Below are 20,947 nucleotides of genomic sequence, written 5' to 3'. Positions count from 1 at the left end.
CCCTAAAGTTTACAATGTAAACAACTAAATGTGGGTGGGGCTGCACTGTGATTGACACCTCTGTTCTCGACTTCTGTAATGCAGTCTTGTGTTGCAGTATGTGTGTTTTAGCTGTGTGCAGTTAAGTCTATATGCTATATATCAGTATTATAGAGGAACAAACGAGAAGCCGTATGCTGTTTTTATACTTGTAGTGCAATTTTTTACTAATAGTTCTGCTGCTGTTAACGGGGTTAGTATTGTTGTGATTAAATATTCTAGGAGTGAACTACTGCGGATGCGAAGTGATATGCCTAAATCTATAACTAAATTAGGGAAGGTTTCTAGGGATGTGTGGCGGCCCTTTAGGGCTTGCAGGGCAGGCCGTAAAGTAAGAGAAAAAAGAAGGAGGTATAAAGCTATGGTTCCATCTATGTTAATGGGTAATGTTAGGTCGATAGGCAATAAAATGGATGAGCTTGTTGCCATGATGTTAGGGGGTGTTGTATTTTGGCCTTTACAGAGACGTGGCTGCACGGTGTGATCACAGATGCAAGCATTACTGTTCCCGAGTATAAAGTTAATAGAGCGGATAGAGATTTTGAGAGTACAGGGAATAAAAAAGGAGGCGGAGTAGTACTATACATTAATTATAAATGGTGTCATCCTGGTCATCTTGCTGTGTAAAAGATACATTGAAGTGTTGATATTGGGTGGGGTATTGCCAAACGTTACTTAGTATGTGGATAGTGCAACGAGAAGAGATAAAACGTTGGATTTATTGTATGCCAATGTGAGGAATGCTTATAGTATCGATATACTACCGCCGTTGTGTCGTTCGGACCATAACTTGGTATTATGTAATTCTGTATATTGCCCCAAGGTTAAATCGAAACCGGTGGAATTTAAATTGGTGAGGAAATGGACTAAAGAAAATGAGGAACGGCTGAATGCTTGTTTTGACGTAACAGATTGGGGGGTTTTTGGAGTAGGGGTAGATGGATGTGATATAAATGAAGTTACGGAATGTGTAACTGATTATATTAACTTTTGCACAGACTTGATTGTACCTGAGGTGCAGGTGAAGTTTTTGGAAACAACAAACTGTGGGTAGGAAAGAATCTTAAAGGGTTGTTGAGGAGAAAGAAAAAAGCCCAAAGAAAACGGAATGCTGAGGCGATTAAAATAGTGCAAGGTGAACTGCGGCGTAAAATTAGAGAAAGTAAGGAGGTGTATAAAATAAAATTGGAACACAAATTATCAAAAAATAATGTGAGGGATGTTTGGTCAGGAATGAAAGCTATAACGGGGATGAAGGAACGACAGAGGGCGGTGGAGATGAATGAAGGTCTTGTGACTGAATTGAACGAGTATTTTAATAGATTTTCAAATGTTAGAGAAATAAAGGGGGAAGCCGAGGAGGGGGCATATGAGAAGGATATAGAACATACAATGGATGAGGAGGGCAGTATTGCAAGGGTTTTTAGGGTAACATCAGAGCCTGTGAGGGAGCAGTTAAAAAATTAAATGTGAAGAATGCACCAGGCCCAGATAAAATCAGTACCAAGGTATTAATCAATACCAAGGTACTAAGAACTTGTGCTGATGCATTATGTGGAAAGTTAGTAGATTTATTTAATTGGAGTTTATTTAAAGAAAAAGTGCTGAAGGTGTGGAAAACGTCTTGTATAGTGCTGATTCCTAAGGTCGCAAAACCGTTGCTAGTGAGCGATTATAAACTGGTACTTCTGACTTCGCACATTATGAAGACATTTGAAAGGCATAGTCTTTTTTTTAAATTGAATAGGGTGATACTTAGATTCATGTTTTTTTATTTTTCTAGTGCTATTAATTTAATAAGACCTGAACAAATGAAAAAAAAATAATTTAGAGAATGCATATTAATTGTGGATTACTCACTGATTTTTTAACCCATAGGAATATAAAGTTATTTCAGATAACCTTGTAGCTATATGTGTTCAGCTCAAGAATTGTATCTGCATATATTATTAATGATGCAGATGTAAAAACATTTTCTACTAGTGCCCTCACACTTACATTGACACTATCGGTAACAATAAATTGGTAGACTAAAATGGTATATGCTCTATGACTCTTATTACTCTAGTTTATTTAGATGTAATACTATATTTTTATATATTTTTAGTTTTTTATAGAAATTTTGTTATTTTTATTATTATTTTATCTCCAACCTAGAGTCCTAATCTATATAGGCAATGATCCAAGTGGGGATAGTTGCCCCTTTCCTCTGCTCCGATTATGTTGCTAGTGTAGTCAGGGATGTTGTTCCCTGTATACTGCCCTTCATCTAACACACTGAGATGCTCGTGCAGCTCATACAGTCCTAGATTGCTGCACTACATAAGGGTCAGTCAGCTCAGTGTTTACTGGAGCACGATTAGTAATGTGGCTACTAAATAATAGCCCTAATTAGAGCTCATATATCTTTCGGCCTCCAAATGTCAGCTCTACGAGTTTCATTACTTATTAATATCTGCCGAAATTCTTCAGGGGCCTGCAGATTTTAATCTTGCTGATAGTTTAGCGCACAATGTAATAGAGGCATCGATTCATGCCTAACGTGGGGTCCAGTTTGCTGGCCACAGTTGGCGGCAGAACACCCCATCTTAAAAAGCAAAGTGTCCACCCCTCTTAACATATCTCAGCCAATCATAAGGCTCAGCATATTAAGTATGTCTCTCCCCCGTGAGGGGGGCTCGTCCGTTTTGTCCAATTATCAGTCGGCTAGACCGGCTTCTCCAGAATGACGTGTAGGGAAACTATTGGATTGACGAGTTGCACTGAAAGCAGTGCAAATGATTCCATCTCCTCCCTCCACGTAAGGGCTGGGGGCGGGGCCATCTCAAGACATACAACGTCGTTCCAGGTATCAATAAACCTTGCCTATATTCTCAACATTTCTGTACATTTAACCCCTTCCCTCTTTAGCCACTTTTGACCTTCCTGACAGAGCCTCATTTTTCAAATCTGACATGTGTCACTTTATGTGGTAATAACTCCGGAATGCTTTCACCTATCCAAGCGATTCTGAGATTGTTTTCTCGTGACACATTGGACTTTATGTTACTGGCAAAATTTGCTCGATATGTTCAGTATTTAATTGTGAAAAACACCAAAATTTAGCGAAAAATTGCAAAAATTAGCATTTTTCTCAATTTAAATGTATCTGCTTGTAAGACAGGCAGTTATAATACACAAAATTGTTGCTAATTAACATCCCCCATATGTCTACTTTAGATTGGCATCGTTTTTTGAACATCCTTTTATTTTTCTATGACCTCACAAGGCTTAGAACTTTAGCAGCAATTTCTCACATTTTCAAGAAAATTTCAAAAGGCTATTTTTACAGGGGCCAGTTCAGTTGTGAAGTGGTTTTGAGGGCCTTATATATTAGAAACCCCAAAAAAGTCACCCCATTTTAAAAACTTCACCCCTCAAAGTATTCAAAACAGCATTTAGAAAATGTCTTAACCCTTTAAACATTTCACAGGAATTAAAGCAAAGTAGAGGTGAAATTTACAAATTTCATATTTTTCTGCAGAAATACATTTTTAATACAATTTTTTTTATAACACAGAAGGTTTTACCAGAGAAATGCAACTCAATATTTGTTGCCCAGTTTTTGCAGTTTTAGGAAATATCCCACATGTGGCCGTAGCGTGCTACTGGACTGAAACACCGGCCTCAGAAGCAAAGGAGCACCTAGTGGATTTTGGGGCCTTATTTTTGTTAGAATATATTTTAGGCACCATGTCAGGTTTGAAGGGCTCTTGCGGTGCCAAAACAGTCAAAATCCCCCAAAAGTGACCCCATCTGGGAAACTAGACACCTCAAGGAAATTATCTAGGGGTGTAGTGAGCATTTTCACCGCACAGGTTTTTTACAGAAATTATTGGAAGTAGGCCGTGAAAATTAAAATCAACATTTCTTCAAAGAAAATGTAGGTTTAGCGATTTTTTTTCTCATTTCCACAAGGACTAAAGGAGAAAAAGCACCGCATAAAATTTGTAAAGCAATTTCTCCCGAGTAAAACAATACCTCACATGTGGTAATAAACGGTTGTTTGGAGACACGGCGTGGCTGAGAAGGGAAAGAGCGCCATTTGGCTTTTGGAGTTCACATTTAGCAGGAATGGTTTGCGGAGGCCATGTCACATTTACAAAGCCCCTGAGGGGACAAAACAGTGAAAACCCCAAACAAGTGACCCCATTTTGGAAACTATACCCCTTGAGGAAATTATCTAGGGGTATAGTGAGCATTTTGACCCCACAGGTTTTTTGCAGAAATTTTTGCAAGTAGGCTGTGAAAATGAAAATCTACATTTTTTCAAATAAAATGTAGGTTTAGCTAATTTTTTTTCATTTCCACAAGGACTAAAGGAGAAAAATCACCATAAAATTTGTAAAGAAATTTCTCCCGAGTAAAACAGTACCCCACATGTGGTAATAAACGGCTGTTTGGACACACGGCGAGGCTGAGAAGGGAAAGAGCGCCATTTGGCTTTTGGAACTCAAATTTAGCAGGAATGGTTTGCGGAGGCCATGTTACATTTACAAAGCCCCTGAGGGGACAAAACAGTGGAAACCCCCCACAAGTGACCCCATTTTGGAAACAACACCCATTGAGGAAATTATCTAGGGGTATAGTGAGCGATTTGACACCACAGTTTTTTTGCAGAAATTATTGGAAGTAGGCCCTGAAAATAATAATCTACATTTTTTCAAAGAAAATGTAGGTTTAGCTAATTTTTTCTCATTTCCAGAAGGACTAAAGGAGAAAAAGCACCACAAAATTTGTAAAGCAATTTCTCCCGAGTAAAACAATACCCCACATGTGGTAATAAACGGCTGTTTGGACACACGGCAGGGCTTAGAAGGGAAAGAGCGCTATTTGGCTTTTTGAGATCACATTAAGCAGGAATGATTTGCGGAGGCCAGGTCACATTTGCAAAGCCCCTGAGGGGACAAAACAATGAAAACGCCCAAAAAGGGACTCCATTTAGGAAACTACACCTCTTGAAGAATGCATCTAGGGGTGTAGTGAGCATTTTGACCCCACAGATGTTTCATAGAATTTATTAGAATTAGGCAGTGAAAATAAAAACAGTCCTTTTTCTTCAATAAGACGTAGCTTTAGCGCAAATTTTTTCATTTTCTCAACAAATAAAGGAAAAAAAGAACCCAACATTTGTAAAGCTATTTCTCCCGAGTACGGCAATACCCCATATGTGGTCATAAACTGCTGTTTGGGCAAACGGCAGGGCTCAGAAGGGAAGGACCGCCATTTGGAGTGCAGATGTTGCTGGATTGGTTTCTGGGCACCTGTGGGCCCAAAACAGTGGAAACCCCCCAGAAGTGACCCCATTTTGTAAACTACACCCCTCAATGCATTTACCAAGGGGTGTAGTAAGCATTTTAACCCTGCAGGTGTTTTGTAGAAATTAGTGTGCGCTCAATGTTGCAGAGTGAAAATGGGATTTTTTTCCATAGATATGCCAATATGTGGTGCCCGGCTTGTGCCACCATAACAAGACAGCTCTCTAATTATTATGCGGTGTTTCCCGGTTTTAGAAACACCCTACATGTGGCCCTAATCTTTTGTCTGGACATATGACAGGGCTCAGAAGTGAAGAGTACCATGCGGAGTGGAGGCCTAATTTGGCGATTTACAAAGTATTGGTTCACAACTGCAGAGGCTCAGATGTGAAATAATAAAAAGAAACCCCTGATAAGTGACCCCATTATGGAACTGCACCCCTCAAGGCATTTATTAAGGGGTGTAGTGAGCATTTTCACCCCACAGGTCTTTTCCATAAATGAATGCGCTGCGGATGGTGCAAATTAAAAATTTATATTTTTCCCTAGATATGCCATTCAGTGGCAAATATGTCATGCCCAGCTTATGACGCTGGAGACACACACCACAAAAATTGTTAAAAGGGTTCTCACGGGTATGACGGTGCCATATATGTTGAAGGAAACTGCTGTTTGGGCACGCTGTAGGGTTCAGGGCCGAGGGAGCACCATTTGGCTTTTGGAGAGCGGATTTTGCTTGGTACTATATTTGTTTGAGTATTGCTGGTGTTTTATAATGTGGGGGTACATGTAAGCGGGGCGGAGTATATAAGGGGCATAGTCAGGTGGTATAAAAAAATAAAAATAATCCATAGATGTGTGTTACGCTGTGAAGCAATCCTTTCTGCACAAGCCGGTGTCGCACTGATAAATGGTGTCATTTCTTATCCCCCTTTTGGTCCACACTCCGCGCCTTTGTAGTTTGGGGAATTTTGCTGGGAAAGTATTATCCTGGTATAATACGGGCACCGTCGCTTCCATCGGATATGATTGGGCCCTCCCTTCCTGGTTCCCTAATTTTAGGTCCTTGATAAATCGCCTCTTGAAACAGAAGAAATGTTCTCCTCGGGCACAACTGCATATTTTTTTATTTCCTGACTTATTGGAGCCATAACTAATTTTATTTTTCATAGACGTAGCGGTATGAGGGCTGGTTTGTTGCGGGACGAGCTGTAGTTATTATTGGTACCATTTTGGGGTACATGTGACTTTTTGATCACCTTTTATCCTATTTTTTGGGATGCCAGGTAAACCAAAAAACGCAATTCTGGCACAGCTTTTTTTGGGTTTTTTTTATACAGAGTTCACCACGCATTATAAACTACATGTTACCTTTATTCTGCGGGTCAGTACGATTCCGGCGATACCTCATTTATAGAACTTTTTTATGTTTTACAACTTTTTGCACAATAAAATTACTTTTGTAAAAAGAATGTATTTTTTCTGTCGCCAAGTTGTGAGAACCATAACGTTTTAATTTTTTTGTCGACGGAGTTGTATGAGGGCTTGTTTTTTGCGGGACGAGCTATAGTTTTTATAGGTACCATTTTTGGATACGTGCGACTTTTTGATCACTTTTTATTGTAATATTTGTAGGGCAAAGTGACTAAAAAACAGAAACTCTGGTAACGTTTTTTACGGGTTTTTTTTACGCTGTTCACCGCGTGCAATAAATAATATAATATTTTGATACCTCCGGTCGTTACGGTCGTGGCGATACCAAATACATATGGTTTATTATTATTTTTCAATAATAAAGGACTTGATAAGAGTAAAAGGGGGATTGTGTGTTATTTGATTACTTGAAACTTTTATTGTTTTCAAACTTTTATTTTTTGCACTTTTTTTACACTTTTTTATACTTTTTTTACACTTTTTCTCAAGTCCCACTAGGGGACTTGAAGGTCCAACGGTCAGATTTTTTTTTTTCTAATACATTGCACTACCTATGTAGTGCAATGTATTAGATCTGTCAGTCATTCACTGACAGCAAGCCGTTTAGGCTTCGCCTCCCGGCGGGGCCTAAATCGGCTTCCGTAATGGCAGAGCAGGAGACCATTGTGTCTCCTGTTGCCATAACAGCAGTCGCCAGTCCCGATTGCCTGTCAGGGCTGGCGATCTGCTTGTAACCGCTACGATGCAGCAATCGCTTTCGATTGCTGCATCGAAGGGGTTAATGGCAGGGATCGGAGCTAGCTCCGGTTCCTGCCGTTACAGGTGGATGTCAGCTGTACAGTACAGCTGACTTCCACCGCTGATGACGCCGGATCAGCTCCTGACCCGGCGCCATCTTGCCGGCAGCTACGGAAGCCGATCAGGCTCCGCCGCCGGGCGGATCTTGACCGGCTTCGGTGCTAGGCAGACCGGGAGGAAAGTATTAGGCCTCCGGTTGCCATTGCAGCCACCGGAACCCCGGCAATTTCATTACTGGGGTTCCGATGAGCTGCAAACACCTTAAGTGCAGCGATCGCGTTTGAGCGCTGCACTTAAGGGGTTAATGGCGGGGATCGAAGCTAATTTCGGTCCCCGCCGTTACAGTCGGATGTCAGCTGTAAGATACAGCTGAGATCCGGTGATGATGGGACCGGCTCAGCTTCTGAGCCGGTGCCAAACGTTTGACGTACATGTACGGCAAGATGCGGGAAGTCAGTACTTTCCATGACGTACATGTACGTCAAATGTCGGGAAGGGGTTAAAGTCTGGGTAGATGCTGAGGTCATTGCCGATCTCAAATTATCTGAAAGGGCATTCCACTTGTTGACTTCCCCTTAAAGCACTTGAAATCTCCCCTATTGGCTTCTTTAACGGTCACACTATGCTTAACACACTTGCCTGTGCCACTTCTTTTTGTTACCACATATTCTTCTAAAAGTTTGGGTGTATACCCACAGCTCTCCATCTAGACCTTACTCTTGCAGTAAAACATTACTGTTATGTTTTGAATGTTCTTATTATTATACGAGGTGGCGGGGATGACAGGAACCTATTTTCAGTCGGCTTCCACTACCACACCTAGTAATGGTCGTACATAGATTATTAGTAGGCTACTGCCTACATGATTTAATGGTAACCTTACTTGTGTGCCTTTTTCCTTGTCTTTTTTATTTTTTGTTCCCCTCCCTCGTGCCCCTTGTGTGTTTCTAGATTATTAACAACAGCTATCTTCCTCCTATATCTACAGTTTTACATGTGGATAACCTGAACTTTTACTCCTTCAATGTAAGGGGTTTTAACGTTCCAAAGAAATGGAACCAGATCTTATACCACCTTTACCTGGAAGGAGTTACGATGGTCTTACTACAGGAAACACATTTTAAATCATCCAATAAACTCAAATGCTCTACCAGGTACTATAATGTTGGTTCCACTCCTCAAATTCTGTTGATCAGTACAAGGTGGTCTCCATAGCCTTCCATTAGTAATTTTCTCCTCATTAATTGATTCTGTTGCAGACCTGGCAGGCAGATACTTGTTTTTTAAAGGGGTATTCCATCCTAAATAATTTTTTACCTTTCCACTGGATAGGTGATAAATGCTAGAACGGTGGGGGTTCGCTCCCTGGGACCCCCACCGATCATCAGAATGCGGGTCGCTGTTGCCCCTAGCCACAATAAGGCAGCTAGGAGGAGTTTTAATGGATGTACTGTACTCGGCTGTTTCCCCCTCAGCCTCATTGAATGGAGTGGCAGCCGCTGTCTGGGGAAAACAGATGACCGCGGTCCCCTATTCTGGTGATGGGTGGGGGTCCTAGCGGTCAGACACCCACCGATCTAGAACTTATCACTTATTCAGAGGATTGGTAAAAAATGCTTTAGGAATCGGAGGCATTGAATATATCTCTCGATACTGCTCTAGCCTCCCATCTCACTCGTGTTTTCCCGTTCAAATGGCAATCTAAATCTCTAAAATATCTGGGGGTGCATATTCCCACACAACAGTCGGATTTGTTCGCTTTGAATTACACACCCATTCTGCAGCACACCTTGAAGGATTTAATGTCATATGGTGGGAACCGCATATCGTGGTTTGGGCGCATTAACGCGGTTAAAATGGACATTCTGCCCAAATTCCTATACATATTCGAAACCGTCCCCATCATAATTCCAACGAGCTTCTTCCAAACATTGCATAGGGCCATAACTAAATTTGTTTGGGGCTCCTCTAAGCCTCGTGTTTGTTTTGCTGTTATTAGTCGGCCGAAAGTGGAGGGGGGGGGCAGGATTGCCGGATTTTAAACGCTACCACCAAGCTGCGGTCCTCATGCGATTGGTAGACTGGTTCCGCTCAGGTGCGGGTAAGCAATGGGTGCGCATTGAGAAGGCTATGTCTCCCCTAGCACTGTCGTCTCTGCCTTGGTTGTCTGCTCTTCAGCGACCTTCATCTTCTCTGCCTTCCCTCACACGTCAGTTTCTTGTAGTCTGGGAGCGGATCATTGCTACGATGGACATTGTTCACCGTCCAGGTCCTCTAACTCCTCTTTTTGATGATCCTTCCCTCCGGCGGTGGGTGTGGACACATTCCTCTGTTGGGAGAGACAGGACGGTGGTTTCTTGGCTAAGACTCTTACACCTGAGGGTACAATCTTGTCACAGTCTGTTGTCTCTGAGGCCTGCCCGGGGGGACGTCCGGTTTGGTGGTCCTATTTTCAGTTGCGCTCCTATCTTTCTTCCATGGGCGACCGTCTTGTATTGCTGCAGGATAAGACTCCTCTGGAGCACTATTTGTTGTTGACTGCTGCCCCCTCTCATGTGTTGTCCTATTTACACGGGATCCTTCTACCCAAATACGATTACTCTCAGCTGACATTCACTACCGCAAGGGATGAGGAATTGGGGACTCGACACTCTGCTGAGGAGTGGGGCACATCTTTCTTCCTGGCGCATAAGCTACCGACCTCGTGCTTCGCCCAGGAAAAAAATTATAAGATTCTCACCAGATGGTACCGCTGTCCTTCTTTGCTGCATAGGATATTCCCTGATGTATCTGATGAGTGCTGGAGGTGTGGGGAGGCTCCTGGAACCATGCTGCACATTTGGTGGGATTGTCCCAAGCTTCGTCCCTCTTGGGAAAAAATTTTTGATCTTGGTAACAAACTTTTTCATACTGAGGTTCAGACTTCGGCCTCCATTGGCTTACTTTCCATGGTTCCTGGATCACTCCCACACCTCAAAAAGAGTGTCTTTCGGCATTTTTTGACCGCAGCAAGAACAGTGATTCCTCGTCTTTGGAAGTCCAGCACTGTACCTTCCTTGAAGGAATGGGTGACGGAGGTGAACGGAATTATGAGGATGGAGGAGTTGATGTCTGCTGATCAGGGTAAAGCTGAGCTCTTTGTCCGCACTTGGGCAGTGTGGTCTGGATTCCGGGGTGGTAATGATCTACCTCTCTGGCTGGATGGCCTCTTTTGAACACCTATATAAGCCTACCTTTTGCGTGCTAGGTCTGTATGTGTTTCCCCTTGTTGTCTTGTGTCTGTGTTAGTCTGACGTATAATGTGCACTTATATGCGATAATTTTTATCCAACTGTGGGGACTGGCTTCCCTAAATAATGCACTATCTTTGCTGCACTTATGGTATTGTTATTCTCATTGCATTCTTATTTAGTTTTTGCTTACTGATTAGGAGGTTACCTCCTACTGTTGTTTCTATGTCTTTGTGTATTTTATGCGATATTGAAGTGGTTATATTGCACTGCGTGTGAATTTTGCACATTTATGAAACCATGTGTATGCTGTTATGTTTTGTATATTTTCAAAATAAAAATCTTTGATAAAGAAAAAAAAAAATGCTTTAGGCTGAAATACCACTTTGAACCTTCCCATGCCAACCAAATTTTCACATTTGCTAGTACTTACTTCCCTAATTTAAGTCAACTGGAGTTTGGTTATCGGTGTTTGGAGGGATTGGAGACCTTTTCCGCGGTGTGATGGAAACCTTCAGTCCTTGCTATCCGTAACCTCAAAAAAGTATTTTCCTGGAGATGCATGGAACATCTATGGTCAACAATGCAGTTTTATTTCTTCTTTAACGGGAGCCTTTCACCTGATTTTAGGGCACTAAATCACGAGCATGTCGTTATTCTTCAATGGCCAGTTTTGACAGGGGCATATTTAGGACACTAAACCCCAGCAGTATAACGAAATGCTGGTGGTTTAGTGCCTTAAAATCTTGTGGTTCCCTTTCCCACTCTATGTTACCTGCAAATACTCATTGTAACGTCCGTGGTCGCTGACCACGAACTCCTTCCATCCAGTCGACGCCCTTCTCTCAAGAGATGTCTGCACATACGGCCGTCCTGCTCCACAGTGACCACCAGGGTGTGCTCACGAGCTCAGTCCAGACTTAAGAAGCCAGACCGCACGCATGTTGGTAATTGAGATAATTGATCCAGAGCACCCTGGGCTATAAGAAGGTCCCAGCCCCATCCTCCCACGCCTGAGCTTTGCTGTTGTTTTCCAAGTTTGTCTTGCAAATGGTCCCCGAGTGTTTCCTGCTCCCAGTGTTTCCTGTTCCTGTAACCTGTATCCTGATCTAGTGCCGTGCTTAGCTGTAGCCGTGCTGTGCCGTATACCACGCCTGTCCTGTTTCTCCACACCTGATTTCTACCTGCTGCCTAGGCTGCCGTGCTACTGTCCGAGCTGCCACAGGTACCCTATATAAACTATAGACTCTGACCTGTGCCCTGTTGGCCAGCTGCCATACCGCCAAAGCGGTACAGCCCAGTGGGTCCACGAACCCTACGTGACAGTAAGCTCAGGCCCTCACATTCTTGCGGGCGGCGATAATGGAGATCAAACTGGAACCTGGTAAAGAACAGCGACCACCTGGCCTGACGAGGGTTCAGCCGTTGGGCCGTCTGAAGATAGGTAAGGTTCATATGGTTCGTAAAAATCAGGATGAGATGAGCTGAGCTGTGCCCTCTAGTAGATGACTACATCCTCCAGAGCCAATTTGATGGCCAGTAACTCCCGATCCCCAATCGAGTAGTTGCGTTCTGCGGAAGAGAAGAGCTTAGAAAAATATCCACATACCATTGACTTGCCCTTGGAGCCTCTCTGGAACAGGAGTGACCCAGCACCGACAGAGGATGTGTCCACCTCCAACGAGAACTGTAGAGAGACATCTGGATGATGGAGGATAGAGGCTGACGTGAAGGCACTCTTCAGGCTATTGAATGCAGACTCTGCTTCAGGAGTCCACACCTTGGCACTCATGCCCTTTTTAGTGAGGTTAGAGATAGGAGAAATCAGTGAGGAGAAGTTTGTAATAAACTGTCAGTAAAAATTGACGAATCCCAGAAAGCGCTGTATGGCCCTCAAGCCTTGAGGCGTGGCCATTCCAGGACAGACTTTACCTTTTCAGGATCCATCTCGAGACCTTGATCCGAGACGATATAGCCCAGGAAGGGTAGAGCATCTTTTTCAAACACACACTTTTCCAACTTAGCGTACTTACGATTCTCCCTTAACCGCAGTAAAACTTGACGGACATGTCTCTGATGCGTCATAGGATCTGGAGAAAAAATCAAGATATCATCAAGGTAGACTACTACACAAACATAAAGGAGGTCATGGAAAATTTCATTAACAAACTCCTGGAAGACCGCGGGAGTATTACACAGGCCGAAGGGCATTACTAGATACTGATAGTGTCCATCACGGGTGTTAAATGCAGTCTTCCATTCATCACCCTGGCGAATCCGGACTAGGTTGTAAGCCCAACGCAGGTCTAGTTTGGAAAAAATATTGGCACCACGTATACGATCAAACAGTTCTGAGATCAGTGGCAAAGGGTATTTATTTTTCACAGTGATCTGGTTGAGACCTCGATAGTCAATACAAGGACGAAGAGAACCATCCTTCTTTATGACGAAGAAGAACCCGGCTCCTGCCGGGGAGGAAGACTTCCGTATGAAGCCCCTCTCCAAGTTCTCTTTCACATAGGCGGACATGGACAGAGTCTCTGGCAAGGAGAGAGGATATACCCTACCACGGGGAAGGGATGCACCAGGAGTCAGCTCGATAGGGCAGTCATACGCCCGGTGTGGAGGCAATGTCTCCGCCTCCCTCTTGCTGAAGACGTCCGAAAATGCAGCATAATAACCCGGCAATCCTGACAATGACCGAGGCAGCGAAGGCTGAGCAGAACGAATCTGCACCAGGCATCGGCTTTGACACTCAGGGCCCCATTTGAGAACCTCTCCAGAATTCCAGTCCAGGACTCGGGCATGTAGTCGGAGCCAAGGCAGGACCAGCAACACAGGGTTAACGGCTTTGGATAGGACATAGAATGACAGGAGTTGGGAGTGAAGAGCTCCCACTTGGAGCCTCAGCGGCTTGGTCACAGTTATAACTGGGTCTGGCAGAGGTAGTCCATTCTCTGATGCAACTGTCAATGGCCTCTCCAGAGGGGTAGTGGGTAATTGAAGAAGATCCACTAAGGTCTCTACGGATGAAATTAGCAGCGGATCCAGAGTCCAGATATGCAGAGACCTGATGCGTCCTCTCACCGGACACTATAGTTACTGGTATGGACTTTGGGATTTTTGGGGACACAGGCACACAAGATGGCCACCGAGTCCCCAATATAGACAGAGTACCGAAGTGCGTCTGCGTTGTCTCTCCTGGGTGGATAGCTTACAATGGTCCATCATCACAGACTCCTTAGGAGGAACGACATCTGAGGACAGCAGGGGTTGCTGCAAAGTAGGGACCAGACTGGGAAGGCCTCCCTCCCGACGAACCTCTTGGAGGCGTTCTCGGATCCGCATATCAATCCGGGCGGACAGAAGGATGAGGTCACCCAGGGTAGATGGCAGGTCTCGAGCGGCAAGTTCATCCTTAAATTTAGGAGACAGTCCATGCCAGAATGCAGCCAGCAGGGCCTCATTGTTCCATAACAGTTCTCCCGCCAGGCTGCGGAAGTGGATGGCATACTCGCTCACGGAGGTGTCTCCTTGGCGTAGGTTAATCAAGGAAGCCGCTGCAGATGAGACGCGTCCAGGCTCCTCAAACACCATGCGAAAAGTCCGTAGGAAGCCCTGGTCATTGTCTCTCCTAGATAGGGTTCACCCATGCAAGAGCCTTGCCAGTGAGGAGAGAGATGATGAAAGTGACCCTTGCGCCGTCAGATGAAAATGTCCTAGTATACAGGCTGAAGTGGATCTAGTGAACTGGTTCAAAAATCCACGACAGGTACCTGCATCTCCATCATAGCAGTCCGGAAGTGGCAAAGAAAAACGTGGGTCGACACTGCCAGGAGGTGTAGTCCGAGGATCAACACTGCCAGGAGGTGTATTAGGAGGAACGACAGCTCGTGCCTCCTGCCGACGTGCGAGAATGTTCAAAGCCTGGAGGAGTTGGTCCTGTCGAGACCGGAGGTTTAGCATATCCGCCCCCATCTCTTGTGACGGCGTCATGGTTTTGGATCGACCAGCAGGGTCCATGGCCTGAACTTACTGTCTGGGTGGTGGTGGATCGATTTTCTAAGATGGCCCAGTTCGTTCCTCGGACCGGTCTTCCTTCTGCTCCTCTGCTGGCCAAGCTGTTCATCCAACACATCTTCCGCCTGCACAGCTTACCGCAGCATATTGTGTCTGATTGGGGGGTTCAGTTCACCTCGAAGTTCTGCAGAGCCCTCTGCGGACTCCTAGGTATAAAGTTGAACTTTTCCTCGGCCTACCATCCTCAGTCCAATGGTCAGGTCGAGAGGATCAATCAGATCTTGGAGAACTACCTACGCCACTTCATCTCCAAGCAGCATGATGACTGGGTGCAGTTGCCTCCGTGGGCTGAGTTCTCTTACAACAATCATACCAGCGATTCTACACAGAAGACACCGTTCCTTATTGTCTATGGCCAGCACCCACGAATTCCTCTCCCGGTCCCTGTTACATCCGAGGTGCCAGCTGCTGACACGGCCTTTGGGGACTTTCTGCAGATCTGGCTGCAGACTCGATCCTCCATCCTGCTGGAGGTCGACCGTATGAAGTGGAAGGCGGACACAAGGAGAAGAGAAACAACTCAGTTTCTTCCTGGCACGAAGGTCTGGCTGTCCTCCAGGAATATTCGACTGAGGGTGCCGTCGTACAAATTTGCTCCCAGGTTCCTCGGTCCCTTCGAGATCCTGCAGCAGATCAACCCTGTCGCCTACAAGCTTCAACTGCCTCCTACCCTCAAGATCCCCAACTCCTTCCATGTTTCTCTCCTGAAGCCAGTGGTTCTGAACCGCTTTACCAAGACTCCAAGACCTGCTGTTGCCTCCAGCGGCCCTTCAGACACCTTCGAGGTTAAGGAGATCTTGGACATTAAAAAAGTAAGAGGAAGAACCTTTTATTAAGTAAATTGGAAGGGGTTTGGTCCAGAAGGGAGGTCCTGGGAGCCAGAGGAGAATCACAACGCTCCTACCCTCATTAAGAGGTTTCTCTCTCGTTCTGGTCCCAAGAGGAGGGGGCGTAAGAGGGGGGATACTGTAACGTCTATGGTCGCTGACCACGAACTCCTTCCATCCAGTCGACGCCCTTCTCTCAAGAGATGTCTGCACATACGGCCATCCTGCTCCACAGTGACCACCAGGGTGCGCTCACGAGCTCAGTCCAGACTTAAGAAGCCAGAGCGCACGCATGTTGGTAACTATAGACTCTGACCTGTGCCCTGTTGGCCAGCTGCCATACCGCCAAGGCGGTACGGCCCAGTGGATCCACGAACCCTTCGTGACACTCATTCGAATATAAGTGTGTCCTTAACTCAATTTGAATCGATATATTCTCTACTATTCTTACCTTCTCATTTGGTAGCATTGCTTTCAAAGTGTCAGTGTCTTCCCCTGCCTACTCACACGAGGCACTAACATCATATCTGCACTGCCTAAATAACAGAAATAAGCTGTTTCATAATGTTGAGATGAAATAAATACATAAATTGAAGCCTTCCCTAGCATCTAATTAATTGTATTATGTTTGGTGGCATTATATGTACTTGGGTGGGTAGTGGCATTAACTGTACTGGGGTGGGTAATGGCATTAACTGTGCTGGGGACCAGTGGCGGCATTCATTGTACCAGTGCGGGTGGTGGCATTATTTGTACTTGGGGTGGGTGGCAAGATTATTTGTACTGGGGGGTAGTGGCATTAATTATAGTGGGGGGGGGGTGGTAGTATTAATTTTACTATGTGTGTTGGGATTAATTTTACTGTTAATTGTAGTGCGGGTGCTGGCTGGTGTAATAGTGGGGTTCACCGGCTAGTGTCGCCCACTCTTACTACCTCCTTTATATCAGGGTCACTAGGGTTATGCCTAGCTTCCCTACCTTTCTCTTGTATTAACGTTAATCTATTTGCTTTGCTATTAAGTAAGAGGATATGACTGCATAGTTAATAAAGGTATATTTATTAATACAAACAGTAATCACACTTTGATATAAAATACACCAAACACAGTAAATATTCACAGTATAGTATCAGTATACCACAATACACATAACAACTTAATATGTATTGAGTATACTCACACTGTACATGGCACAGTATAAGAAATCAACAGTAATATACTATACTATACCATCACCCACTTATCTAAACATAATTCATATTTTAACAAGGTATTACAATACTAATATATACCACCACCCACTTAACTAAACATACCCACCCCCACCTGGCTCTAACTTTCCCTATACACTCAAGGGATTAAATACCAGGGGAAATCTGTAGACCACGGAAGGAAAAGAGTTACCAGGGAAAGTAGGGGTTAGATGTGGTAGAAGGGTTGGAGGGGGAGAAGGGTAGGAGAGGGAGAGAGAGAAGGGGACCATACTTCCTTTGGTGGGAAAAAGGTCTGTTGGTCTGTGGTGGGAAGCAGGCTTCTGTGATGGTCGCAGGAAGTGAGAGAGGAATCAGCATGCCTGTTTCCCCACTTATACCTTGTCTGTGCTTGTCTGTATGACATCCCATGCTCATGCATGTGCAAGCGGGGGAGACCATGGGTCTGTTTATGCCTCCCCCATGGGATCTCATTACCTAGCGATGGGGGGCACACAGTGGGAATGCATAGGATGTGTCCACTGTCTTCTCCCCCTCCACCGGAGGGCAGGGATACACACCAGTCGCTGGGGGAATATCTGCACTCACATGTAGATAGAAAACACTTCCCTTTACAACTGGGATTGGATAGCGGCATTAATTGTTCTGGGTTGGGTGGCAGCATTAATTGTACTAGGGACTAGTGGCACCATTAATTGCACTGGGGTGAATGGCAGCATTAATTGTACTACTGGGGATGAGTGACAGAATTCATTTTATTGGGGTGGCTAATGTCATTAATATACTGTGGTGGGTGGCAGCATTAATTCTTCTGGGGACTAGTGGCGCCTTTAATTGTACTGGGGTGGTTGGCAGCATTAATTGTGATGGGGTAGGTGGCAGCCTTAATTGTACTATGTGTGGTGGGATTCATTTTACTGTTAATTGTAGTGCGGGTGGTGGCAATTATTGTACTGGGGTTGAGTGGCGGCATTATTTGTTCTGGGGTGGGTGGCAGCATTAATTGTTCTGGGAATAAGTGGTGCCATTAATTGTACTGCAGTGGATGGCAGCACTAACTGTGCTGGGGATGAGCGACGGCATTAATTGTACTGGGGTGGCTGATGACCCCATTAATGTACTGGGGGTGGGTGGCAGTATTAATTGTGCTGGGGATGAGTGGCGTATTAATTGTACTAAGGGTGGGTGGTAGCATTAAATGCATTGTGTGTGGTGAGATTCATTTTACAGTGGGTGGCCACATTAACTGACCACTAAATAGCCACAATTATTGAATTAGCAGTGACATTAAATGAGAACTAAATGGAGGCATACAGAATTAATTGATTTATAACTGTATGGGGGTATTATTTAACCCTTTGTCGACGCTTATAAGCCTATTTACGTTGGGAAAGGGTATTGAAAGATGGCGCCCACTCAGAAACAGAGCAGGCGCCATAGCCACCGGGTCTCTGCTGTGTTACACAGCAGGGACCCAACAGCATTGCTTGCGATCAGAAAAAATTCTGATCGCAAGCATGTAACCACTCAAATGCCAGTGTCAGATGTGACCATCGACATCTGAGGGGTTTTTACAGCTCCTTTCACTTCAGGGCCGGTCACCGGTTCCCGCATGGCGAGATCGCGGGAGCCGGTATAGACCTATAGCAGTTGGGAGCAATGTGAATGCTCTCATCCCTGCTATAGGGAGATTGCTATTGAGACCTGCCTGTGGCAGTTCTGAATAGCAATGCACTAATTTTACCATAGACTGCAATATTGTGATATTGCTGTCTATGGCATAAGCAATCTAATGATCGCAGGTTCAAGCCCCCTAAGGGGGCTAAATAAAAGTGAATTAAAAAAAAAAAAGTTTCATATACAAATTCAAATCACCCCCCCCCCCCTTCCCTAGATCACAAATAAAAATGAACACAAATAAACATGAACACATTAGGTATCCCTGTGTCTATAAAAGTATTAAAATATTTATCCATTACAGTGAACATTGTAGCGGGGTAAAAGGTCAAATTGGCCGAATCGCAGTTTTTTTGCCACTTCAACCCCCACAAAAAAATTTAACAAAAAGTGATCAAGATGCCCGACATTCCCCCAAATGGTACTAATGAAAACTACATCTTTCCAAATACAAAAATACACCTTACACAGCTCTGTAAGCAGACATATTAAAAAGTTATGGGATTCACAATATGGCGATGCAAAACATTTTTGGTTTCTTTCAAAATGTAAAATAGTTTAAAGGTACTAAAACATAATAAAATATATGAAAATTTTGTATCCCCGTGATCGTGCTGACCCGCAGAATAAAGGCAATTTGTCATTTTCACCATACATTGAACACCGTAAAAAGGAAACCCATAAGAAAATGGAGGAACTGCTTTTTTTTCCAATTCCACCCCATTCTGAATTTGTTTCCAGATTCCCAGTACATTGCACATAATATTAATTAGTACCATCAGAAATTACAACTTGTCCTGTAAAAATTAAGCCCTCATATGGCTGTGTCAACGAAAAAATAAAAGAATTATGATTTTTTGAAGGCGGCTGAACAAAAGCATAAAAAAAAAAATTAGCCTGGTCCTGAAAGTGTTAAGCTCTGTATTGGGGTACTAAGTAGGCAATATATGGTGGTAGTAGTGCTGGGCAATTATGACCTAAATCAAAATCATGATTAATTGAACATGTAGCCTCGATTACGATAATTGAATGATTATTTAGGCCACACCCCTTTTGCATACCATGCCCCCTATTTGCATGATATGCCATTGAATTAACATTTATCCCCTGAGCTTGCTGTACACTACTGTATATAATATACCCCCTGACACTGCCCCCACACAGTATAATGCCCCTATAGCTCCCTCTACACAACATGCCTCCATAGCTGCCCCCACACAGTATAATGCCCCCATAGCTGCCACCGCAGAGTATAATTCCCCCATAGCTGCCACCACACAGTATAATGCCCCCCATAACTGTCTTTCACACCATATAATGCCCCCATAAATGCCCTCTACACAATATAATGCCCACCATAACTGTCTTTCACACCATATAATGCCCCCATAAATGCCCTCTACACAATATAATGCCCCCCATAACTGCCCTTCCCACAGTATAATGCCCCCATAGCTGCCTCTACATGGTATAATGCCCCCATAACGGACTTCCATGCAGTATAATGCTCCTATAGCTTCCCTCATACAGTGTAATGCCCCCATAGCTGCCCCCATGCTGTATAATGCCCCCACAGCTTCCCCCAATAGTGCCTGATAAAAAAAATAATATACATACTCACCTAACCCCGTTTCAATGAGGAGATCCCTCTGCTCCTCTGGTCTGTGCAGCTCGACGCAGACAGGCTCGATGACGTCACTGCCTTGCAACCAGCGACACATAGTGAATGGTAGATCAGGGATCCCGTGCTCTACCATTGGGTTCAACTATATCTGTGTCCTGAAGATGCAGATACAGTTTAAATCAGGAGAAAATAATTGATAAAACTGAAATTCGCAATATGACGTCGATTAATTGCGCTGAATTTCGATTTTTTTTCGATTAATTGCCCAGCCCTAGGTGGTAGTTATTGGGGGGTACAAATTTCTTTGACTTGGAGATACTAGACTTCAACAGGTTGAGAAACACTACTGTAGTGAATAGGATTTTATGAAATATTATCCACCCATACAAAAGTGTTATATACTTTCCTAAGACTGTCCAGAAATGGTCATCCATCATTGCTTGCCCTCTTCTTATAATCCCTTCATCTCTTCCCATTGCTCCCCTGTCAGTCATCTATTAGCATAAAAGTGCCATTATATTATTATTATTATTATTATTATTATCATTATTATTATTATCATTTAAGGTGATAATCTAACCACAAGCATCTTGGGTGTGTAATCAGAAAATATGTATGATATCATTATAGGTGTGACTAGGACTGCCGAGGACCCTCAATACTTAATACTATGCATATGGAGGCAGGAAGAGCCCTTAAGGATGCTAAGGAAGGCTTGAATTGAAGTATTA

This window comes from Rhinoderma darwinii, chromosome 1 (genome assembly GCF_050947455.1).
Source record: "Rhinoderma darwinii isolate aRhiDar2 chromosome 1, aRhiDar2.hap1, whole genome shotgun sequence".
Classification (NCBI taxonomy): Eukaryota; Metazoa; Chordata; class Amphibia; order Anura; family Rhinodermatidae; genus Rhinoderma; species Rhinoderma darwinii.
The sequence above is the reverse complement of the archived record's forward strand: the minus strand, read 5'-3'. Positions refer to the sequence as shown.